This window comes from Pyrus communis, chromosome 3, assembly GCF_041283825.1.
Source record: "Pyrus communis isolate YQ-2024b chromosome 3, ASM4128382v1, whole genome shotgun sequence".
Lineage (NCBI taxonomy): Eukaryota > Viridiplantae > Streptophyta > Magnoliopsida > Rosales > Rosaceae > Pyrus > Pyrus communis.
Genome location: NC_142567.1, coordinates 23,154,130 through 23,163,977, shown reverse-complemented (window position 1 = coordinate 23,163,977; position 9,848 = coordinate 23,154,130). Strand labels below are relative to the sequence as shown.

Sequence of the window (9,848 nt, the reverse complement as noted above, 5' to 3'; positions counted from 1 at the left end):
GAAATATCGACCTTATCGAACTCTAACTTATGAACTTAATATCAACAATCATATCAACCACATGTTTTACATGTATGTTCACAATATTAACTTTTTTTTGGTCAAAACATATTATTAGCAATATCAACAATATCGATTATATATAACGGCATATCGAGGGAATGTCGGCAATTTTATGACGGAAGTATCACATTGATTTGAGACACCTATTTTCAGGAACCACATTGATTGATTTTCAATTTCAAAGACCATCTTAATGGTGAGAGTCAATTTCAAAGACCATTTATGATAAAAACCCTTTTGAAAATATCAATAGACATATCGAATATCGATATCGATACTAATATCAGTTGCTTTCAATGGAAATGAGGAAATTTAAAATGAAACTTTAGGGATTGTCAAACATTGGTTTGAACCAAATATAAGAATTCCTCCAATATGTAACAGATGTGCTAAAAATATCGACGATATTTATTGATTTTAACCTAAACTTAAGAGTTTATCGAGGTGAAATTTAGACTTCACCCCCTATTTCCATATCTTTTTCTGATTTTTTTTTATATTTCCATAGAAATATCGACCATATCGAACTCTAACTTACGGACATAATATCAACAATCATATAAACCACATGTTTTACATGTATGTTCACAATAAACTTTTTTTTAGTCAAAACATATTATTAGCAATATCAACGATATCGATGATATATAACAGCATATCATGGGAATGTCTGCAATTTTAAAGACCACAAAGTAGAAAAACTTACCTTGCCCAAAGCATTATGACTTACATTGGGCCTAAAATATCCGGACTCGGAAAAGCCCACTGGGCATATTTGACATGTTCCACACTCTTAACACAAAGTTTGGCGCGTTAGGTTTATCATTTGGCGGGAATGGGACTTGCATACATATGAGTAGTTGAAGTATTGAAAGGTTGAGGACCCAGAGGACCGATTATATAGGACCCCTACCCTACATCTACAGGTATGCATTTGTATAGTGAGAACTGGTTGACTGTAGAAAGCATATACTCCCTGCTGGCCTAATTGGATTGGGCACAGAGTTGATGCAGCCACCCAAGCACCTGGATGATCCAAGTCTTGCTCAAGTCTTTTTGCTTGTCCACATCAAGTCTGTTACAAAAATTTGTCCAATTTTTGTAAAGGAAAAATAACAGTGAGTAGGCTATGAATGGGATGACTTGCAGACCAAGTAAGAGGTCCGTTATTATCCACTTGGCGTTTTACGGAGAAAATCAACGAGGCGTGATTAGAAAATTGGGGTACTTAGTGAAGGGTTTCCTTGTGTGTTTGGACTATAAGTATCCCTTCTCCCTTCCCCTTTATTTCATTGTAATTTGCTTTTGGTTTTGTGACCCAAGTTCTGTCAAGAGGCAGAGCAAACTAACCTCTTCTTTTCATATGAAGTATAATCTCTTCTCTATTTTACCTTTGTGAAGAATGCACTTTTCACCCCCTACACACAAAATAGCATACATTGAAAATGCTCAGTAACATTATAAAAACTATAAATATACACTACTGTATATGTATCATATACTATATTGTATACATATTTGGACGTAAGGTATAAAGATTTACTAACATGATTAAGCTTAAATTTAACGAAAGAAGTAATTACAAATTGAAATCAAACAATATTATAGTTGTTCAAAACAATTCTGACTAAATTTTACAAATAGTATTAAATAACACCGTTGAAAAAACTCACTAATCAAATCTGCAATTCTGTTAAAAACACATCACTAAAAATTAACTCCAAGGAAAGGGGATTAACAAATTATACCTTTTTAAGAGTTGGACCCGCTGGACCCGCTGGATTTGAATCCTCAGTTGATTTAGAGGGAGGACAGGCATGAAAAGAAGTCTAAAGCTTAAACATATGGTAAAAATTACACTGGATCAAGGAATGATCAGAGTTGATGGATGCAATATGGAATATAAGTTTCTGGAGAGAGAGACAGCCAAACTTCACACTGGATCATATTTTTTAGAGATAGAGAGAGTTCTACTTTTCAACAGCAGAGAGAACAAATTCAATCTTGGGCATAAAAAGAAAAAAATAGAAGCTTCATAGCACAAAAATTAACCACAATCCTCTGTTTTTCCAAGTGCAAATAGAAAAAAGGAATCAAAATATTCAACAAAAAATCTTCACATTAGCTCAAGAACTATATCATTTCCAGAGCTTTCCAATTTCCCAGCACGGAACGACAAACATAAAAGCATTAAAAATATATAATTGCAAAAAAAAAAAAAAAAAAAAAAAAAAAAATACAATTCCAAGAAACTAAATGCAAAGTTAGGCAGATCTGCACAGTAACACAAACCCATTACTTGAAATTAAGAGCATTGCAGCTCACCCTGAAAACACCCATTTTGCGATGAGGAAGAGAGACGCCGCTGCTCTGGCCGCTGAGTGCTGCAGGCTCCAAAGCAGTTTGTCTTCCAGAACTTTATAAGAGCAAGTCCACCCCTTCAAAGCCACTGTAAATCGCCATGGATCTACATCATTCTGCTTGCCTAAAAAAAAGCAAACAAAAAAAGAAAAAAATGGGAAGTATAAAATTCAAATGACCTTTGATGAACATAACCCAGAAATTTTCCTTGTATCCCATAAATGCAATAAAACAAAAGTCAGTGTCTCCATTTTCCATACAACCAACCAAGCAAGCAACAAACTTCGAAAACCCTAATTCGAACCAATTTAGAACTATAACCAAGTAAACCATTTAACCAACAAAACCCACTAATTTTCTCAAAAACCCAACAAATTTAAAGGATACCCAGATGATAAATCCCAGTAAAATCCCAAACTTGAAAACCAGAAAGAAAAAAAAGGCAAAGAGGCTTATCTTTCTTCACTAATCCGACACTAATAGAAAAACCCTAATTCATATTATTCAGATCACAAATACACAGGGACCAAATAGCTAATAATGCTGGACAATTTGTCCCCAATCCAACACAAAAAATTGTTCTGGTTATACATACGATACTCACCTAAAATATCAACCAATTCCAAATTAAAATGGAAAATGAAACAGAGCAACATAAATTGAATACAATTTGGGGAAAATTATCTCACCTGGAGCTCCGAATCTCCAAGAGGTCCCGATCCGAGCACGCTCCGAATTGGGTTGCTGAAGATGGTGATCAAGGAAGGGTTTTGGAGGTGGGTTTGATCAGATCAAAGCCAAAGCCATTAGGTTTGGCGGGAGAGGAACATAGAGCCACTGTGAGAGAGAGAGAGAGAGATAGAGAGCATGCATTGTCCTTTTCTTCTATCCAGCCACTGGATCGCAGTTCCTTCACAAAAATTATACGCATGTGTTAGTTTTCAAGTTCTAGTTTTGCAATCACCTAATTGATCATAACACCATTCGCAAATATGACAAACATAAACAATTAAGTCAGCAACATGATATGCCATCCTTTCATATTGCACTTATATAAAGAAAAAAGAAATGAACCAAAATAAAATTATACTATACTCCAATTATCTGAAGGCCAAACTCTTGAGTTGGGGCTGGTGGCCGTTGACCACATCATCGCCTCCATTTGAGAGAAAAGGGTTTGTTTGGCTCTTTTGTCCAATTATTTACACTAACCATATATAAATGAAGAAGGACAACACCTATGTTGCTCTCTTCTTGTGATCCAAATTTGAAGACGGTCGATGGGGAGGGGCAGTTATAAGTGTCATCCTCTTTGTTTCTCCTATCCCTGCATTGTCAACCAAAAAAACATCAAACCAAGTGCAATACAATCCAATTTAATGCTCACAACAGCTTCAGTAGTCGTGAGCAAAGACGACACACTGCGCACAAAAGGCAACAAAAATCAATGGATGAGGAATCGTAGCCAAGCTAATAAGATTAAACACAGGTCTACTAGGGCTTTACCTTGCAGCATCCACTAAAGCGGTTATAATTACTTTCATTGGATCAATTATTCCAGCTTTAATCATATCAACATATTCACCTGGTTAAGCAATGGGAAAAGCAAAACCAACCAAAATGAGTAACAGTGAAGATAAAATAGTTTCTGCAATTGATTGGCGGAAAAGTATTCTCGAAGGATTTCTTACCTTTGGCTGCATCATAGCAAGATCAGCGTGATCTTGGTCCAATAGCTTTCCAAAAACAACAGCTCCCTCAACTCCCGCGTTAGAAGCAATTGTATGAACAGGTGCATATATAATCAACACGACTTGAAACAATGAACAAAATGCAGCAATGGGTTTTAAGTAGAACTCAAAAACTAAATTCCATTACTTAATAAGATGGCGATCATCGAGGCCAAACTTTAAAAACTAGCAGAATATACAAACCTTTAGAGCATTCTGAATAAATCGAACTCCAATTTTCTGATCAAAATTAACAGTTCGGAGCTTTTCCAACTCCTTAGATGCATAAAGAATAGCAACACCACCACGCATAAAAGGAAGATAGTTATAATATTGTCGACTTATTTTGATCCAACCAGATAATTCAGGAGGAAATGAATAGACAAATAGGCAACATCAAACAAAAGTGGCCAAAATGACAAAATAATTTACCTGGTACTATACCCTCTTCAACGGCTGCCTTAGTGGCATTAAGGCATCGGTAACCCTATCCTTCTTCTCACTAACTTCCGCTTCACTAGCTCCTCCAATCTGCAATATAAGCAAATCTCACTACTATTTACTACCGATTTTATCTACAGTATCATTTACTAACACTTACAACTAATACAAGGAAACTCAGCCACAGATGTTTGTTGATTCACTTTTATCGTTATTATGATTGTTAGTATTACAATAATTATAATTAATTTACAATGGGGTAAAATGCGGAAGAAATTATAAGAAACACTTAAAAATTGATGGCTACAACCCTAGAGGGATGAAGAAATACAGACGAGTTTATGAAGATTACTAAACACATACCTTCAAAACGGCAACACCACCAGAAAGCTTTGCGAGTCTTCCTGTAACTTTTCCTTGTCATAGTCAGAAGTGCTTAATTCAATTGCCGACCTAATCTGTCACCGAAATAGAAGGGAATGAAGGTTAAGTACATATCTGGAACCATAGTTGTAGATGACTCCATTCAAAAATGCAAAAAGGATTATCTACATCTTTTGTTACATAACTAAAATGCAAACCATTTATGTCAACAGTTCCAAAATTGGACTAAAACTAATCCCAAGGGAGTAACACAAACCTGTTCAGATCTTTCATCAATGGCCTTCTTGCCACCAGCACCATCAAGAATTATAGTGTCATCTTTTGAAACCGTGACCTGAAGCATTAGCCCACATATTCCAAGATATTAGGACAGTGAAGGAAAAATTGGACACGAGGAAAAGTAGTTTAAAATTGATCAGGAAATTCCATTAATCCAAGTTCAAATGGATAAAAACCAATCAATTGCTGCAGTGTATTCTGAACAGTTGAATAGTAACTCTGGGGCTCGATACCAACGAGTTACAACATATTCTGTCATGAAATCTGTCTCTGATGTAGTTCTTGCAAGCCCAAAGTTACAAATCTTAAGGTCACAATTTGCATTGAGAAGCAGGTTACTCGGTTTCAGGTCGCGATGCAAAACATTTGCAGAGTGTAAGTACTTCAATCCCGAAGTAGTTGATACAGGAAATACTGCAAGAAAAATTACATGCTGCTTAAAATCTAAGTGATCTAAACTTTGATTTCAACAGAACTTATTAGGTAATTTACTACACTTTTGAGTATATACCTGTTGCTAATGCAACATGACCAATACATAGTCTACATATTACCACGAGAGAGAGAGATGGAGAGATAACCAAACAGAAGCATGAAATTTCAGAATTGCAGCAAAAATACAAATTACAGATCAAATATTCTTTCTGCCTGCCCCTGTGTCCAATGTTTATGTCTGGCTTACCTGGTACCAATTTGCATATCAGACTTTTAGGTCATATTAAAAGGCCTGTGACACAGTGCCGTACATGGCCTCTTACCTTATTGAGCAAACGTACATGCAAATTGTAAAGATACCAATTATAATTAATAGCGACATTCACTCTATTCAAGAGATTAGTAGCTGTTTTTGACAACAAAGCACTTGATTCATCAACATCATAAACCTAATAGTTTTACCATTGAAATTTTGATCCATCGACATTCCTTCAAAACAATTATCACAATATGAGAATGCTCAACTTACCAGACAGTAATCATCTGTCAAAGCCTGGCTGGAGTGTATTATCTGATTCAAGTCAGTAACCATCAATTCATATACAATGTAAACATCATTGAACTTTTCCCTATCTGCTGGCTTTATGATGTCCTTAATTTTGATAACCTGCAAAACAACAATGCAATTATTCCTTATTTGGGTATGTTTAATTTAGCTACATTTGGGTATTTCCAACTTTGCAAAAGGAAGTAACAGCAGATGAGGTTTTACATTGTCATGATCCATATGGCAAAGGAGCTTTATCTCTCAAAGCGTCCTCTTCGCATCGATCCTATTGTCAAATACATTCCCAATTTTCTTGATTGCAACCTCTTCTTTTGTCTCAGAGTTTGTTGCACAGCTGCCATAAGGGAAACATTAACCACCTCTACGCTGAGTGCTCTCATTGGGTAAAAATCAAGATACACAATAACATATATTCACCATAAAATCTCTCAAATTTATCAAACAACTAAAGTAACAATATGTCCAGTTCAAATACAAAAGCAACCGAAATCAAAACGATAAAAATCGAATACTGGGTCATTGAATCTGAATCCAAAACCTATTCTTTTGGGACCCAAGAAAAGGAAAATCCCACAAAGCTAAAGCCTACCCAGTTCAATTTTGGAGCCAAACTTTTCAAATCCAAGCTCAAAAGTTCAACCCTGCTTTTCCCAGAATCCAAACAGATACCAGTTCTAAGCCAAAAACCAATGTCGAAACAGAAACCAAAAAAAGTGTAAAGAGACAGATAGGTACCAGACGATGCCGTATGCACCGCGACCGATTGGATGAATAGGAGGGGCATATTTGGCGGAGACTTCAGAGAGATTACCCAGAATGTTGTACTGTACATACTTGCCTCCGTACAGAGAAATCCCTTCTTTGTTTGCTTGATTAGCTTCAATGTTCTCAGACTCCATCTCTTTCTTTCTTTCCTCCTAATTCTCCTAGAGAAAGGAATAAAAACAAGAAAAAAGAAAGCCCTGCGGAGTTCTCACACCGACAAACACAGGAGAGTCAGAGAGAGATATGGAAAGGGAAAAGGTCGAGTGACCGACCGCCTGAAAATGGTGAGTGAAAGCTATGGAGGGGCTATTTGGCACCACCTCTGCCTGACAGCCACCAAGCTCTTCTGCTTTTTTGTTTCTTTTGGTTTTCAACTTTTCAACTTCCAAATTTGAATGTGGAAAAGGAAGGAAATACGTCGTTTCCTAATCATTTCCACCTAATTCTCATTATCAAATCAGATTATTAAAATATGATTAAATAGTTAAAATTATTATAATTTTTAAAATAAATCCGTATTTTTAACTATCGAATTAAATTTTAAAAACTCAAATTATTAGATGAAAAATATTAAGTAAAAAGATTTCGGAAATGATCATCTTCCGAAAAGGAAATGTCAGCGAGTCAAGAAATCATAAGTCAATTTTTGGTCTTTTCTTTTCTTGGGTCAAACAAATCCAATTTTCTTTCTTTTGAAACTTGAAAATTAGTCTTCGTGGGGCCAAACTATGAGAAGGCCCATAAGGGTGCAGCTTGGATGGAGCTGCCTTATGGGTTGGGTTGCACAAGAAATTACAAACAAGGAGTGGGCCTTCAAACGCTCTAACAACAAAATGTATTCTTCTCTATTTGTTTTTTCTTTTCAGTTTCAAGTTTTCAATAGATAAATAAAGTGAGACGAGATTTGAGTTTCAAGAGGCATATCAATAAATAAGTCATCCAATAAATATGATGCATTCAAGAGGTAAAGTGTGACGATATATTTGTTGGATAATACTTACTTGCATCCCCATGGGGGATGCACGTCCTCCCTCTTGTGATAACTTATTTGTTTTAATTTTGTAATTGAAGCTGTTTTATTTTTTTAATCTTATTTCAAGATCATCCGTACAAATAAATCAAAGTGAAAATTGTTTAGTCATCTAAATGTATCAAATAAATGAATGGTTCATTATGAATATGTTATTTGGTACTCACTTTGATTCAAATGTTTTTTTGTACGTATAATTTTTAAATGAAGATTAAGAAATTAAATAATTATAATTATTTCACCAATGGTGCGACATGTGCATTCCCTCACGGTGAATGAAATTATTATCCTATTTGTTTGGTGTGACTAAAAGCTCCCAATAAAATTTGAAACTAATTAACTCTATTTTTCTATCACAGAAATAAAAATAGTTATATAAAAATGCAGTAAAAAAACACATAAATACAATTAGAAGGGGGTACTTTGGCTTATAAAATAAACTACAGGTTCCGAACTCATTGCTGCCCTTACCAATTAAGGATAAGTGTCCCACCTATCACGCTAGGCTTTAATTTTTGTTGTGTTTTTGCATTTAAATATATTTATACAAAACATCATGACTTCACTTATGTACTGGAGTTTAGTGGCACTTATGGTATTATTATTTAATTTCATTTATATTTTTTCAATAAAAAAATAGTTTCAATTTAGATCCTCTCCGGATTAGTTTTATAGGAATCCTCAACACCAATTGTTCTCATCCGTTGATAGAAATCCGACGGCCAAAACGTCTTCCCCTTCCTCCCTTTCACATCAACTCCTTTCTCCCCCACCACCACACCTACCGCTATTAACAAACCCCAAATCTAATTGTAGGCCTTTGTTTCTCTCTCTATAATTCTTCTATAATTATGAAAATGATCTTTGCAACCCAAAGTCATTGTTTTACACGCCTATCTCTTTGTCATTTCGTTAATATCGATTGAGATTTTAGGGTCAAGGGACTAGCAATTGAGGGATGCGGCGGTTCTAGGGCTCATTTTGGAGAGGGTAAAGTGAGAGCCTACAATTGGGGGTTGTGGGTTGGGTGTGTTGTGGCAGTGCTAGGGTTGATTTTTGAGGTGAGGTTGAACTTGACTTGGAATTTAGATGATTGGTGGTTCAAGGTTGAGAGCTTTGAAGTGAGGGATAAAGAGAAGAGTTAAGGGGAGGAGAGGAAGGAAAAGAGATTTTGACTGTTGAATGTGTATCAATCGATGAGATTCATCGGTCTGCATCATCTGTATCGTACTAATCACGAAATCCCTACAAGTCGTGAGCTTTCTTTCCTTATCTTGAATCAAAACAAAAGAACAAGTTAGAAAGTTGTATTAAGAAATTATTGTTGTCGTTGGAAGTTAGTATCGTCAAATAGTTGAATGAACAAGCATCATATCGTCAATCAGTTGAATGAACAAGCATCAAACTTACTACTTTTGCTTGGTGGAAAAGAAACTTAGGGTTTATATATCATATAGAAAAAATGGCTCATAAAGCACCTAGTCTTGCAACACGTGGTAAAGCGTCCGTACGGATTGAATTAAAGATTCGAAGGTGAATATTTTATTCCTTTTCCGTCCGATTTTTCTATCCTGGCCGCAGTTGTTGATGTCCAACGTCTGTAAGCCTAGACCACTCGAAAAGAGTAAAGTCCCGCGTTTGAGGAATTGTTCTTGATGTCTATCCATCTCTCCATTCAACTCAGTGTCATACCGCAATCAATCAAAAAGTTCAATATATGTGACGTAGAAGAAAATAAATAGGTATTTTCCCTTCACATTAACTATGTAGATACGTAACTTAACAACATATA

The 9,848-nt window shown here is 35.6% G+C and overlaps 1 long non-coding RNA gene and 1 pseudogene across 2 annotated transcripts in view; both read right to left on the bottom strand.

Moving 5' to 3' along the window:
- Positions 1–760: 760 nt before the first annotated feature.
- Positions 761–9,848, bottom strand: part of LOC148698155 (uncharacterized) — a 48,125-nt gene continuing 39,037 nt past the window's right edge. Inside the window, exon 2 of the long non-coding RNA XR_015960898.1 lies at positions 761–1,089. This is a non-coding gene — a long non-coding RNA (uncharacterized LOC148698155). The remainder of the gene's footprint in view (positions 1,090–9,848) is intronic.
- Positions 1,275–7,387, bottom strand: LOC137715843 (mitogen-activated protein kinase homolog NTF6-like; annotated as a pseudogene). The gene is made up of 14 exons (XR_015960897.1): positions 6,997–7,387; positions 6,466–6,595; positions 6,223–6,360; positions 5,435–5,672; positions 5,236–5,313; positions 4,959–5,053; positions 4,587–4,685; positions 4,359–4,430; positions 4,116–4,237; positions 3,931–4,009; positions 3,637–3,751; positions 3,114–3,334; positions 2,389–2,548; positions 1,275–1,481 (listed from the first exon to the last, which is right to left on the bottom strand). The product of XR_015960897.1 is annotated as a mitogen-activated protein kinase homolog NTF6-like (transcript).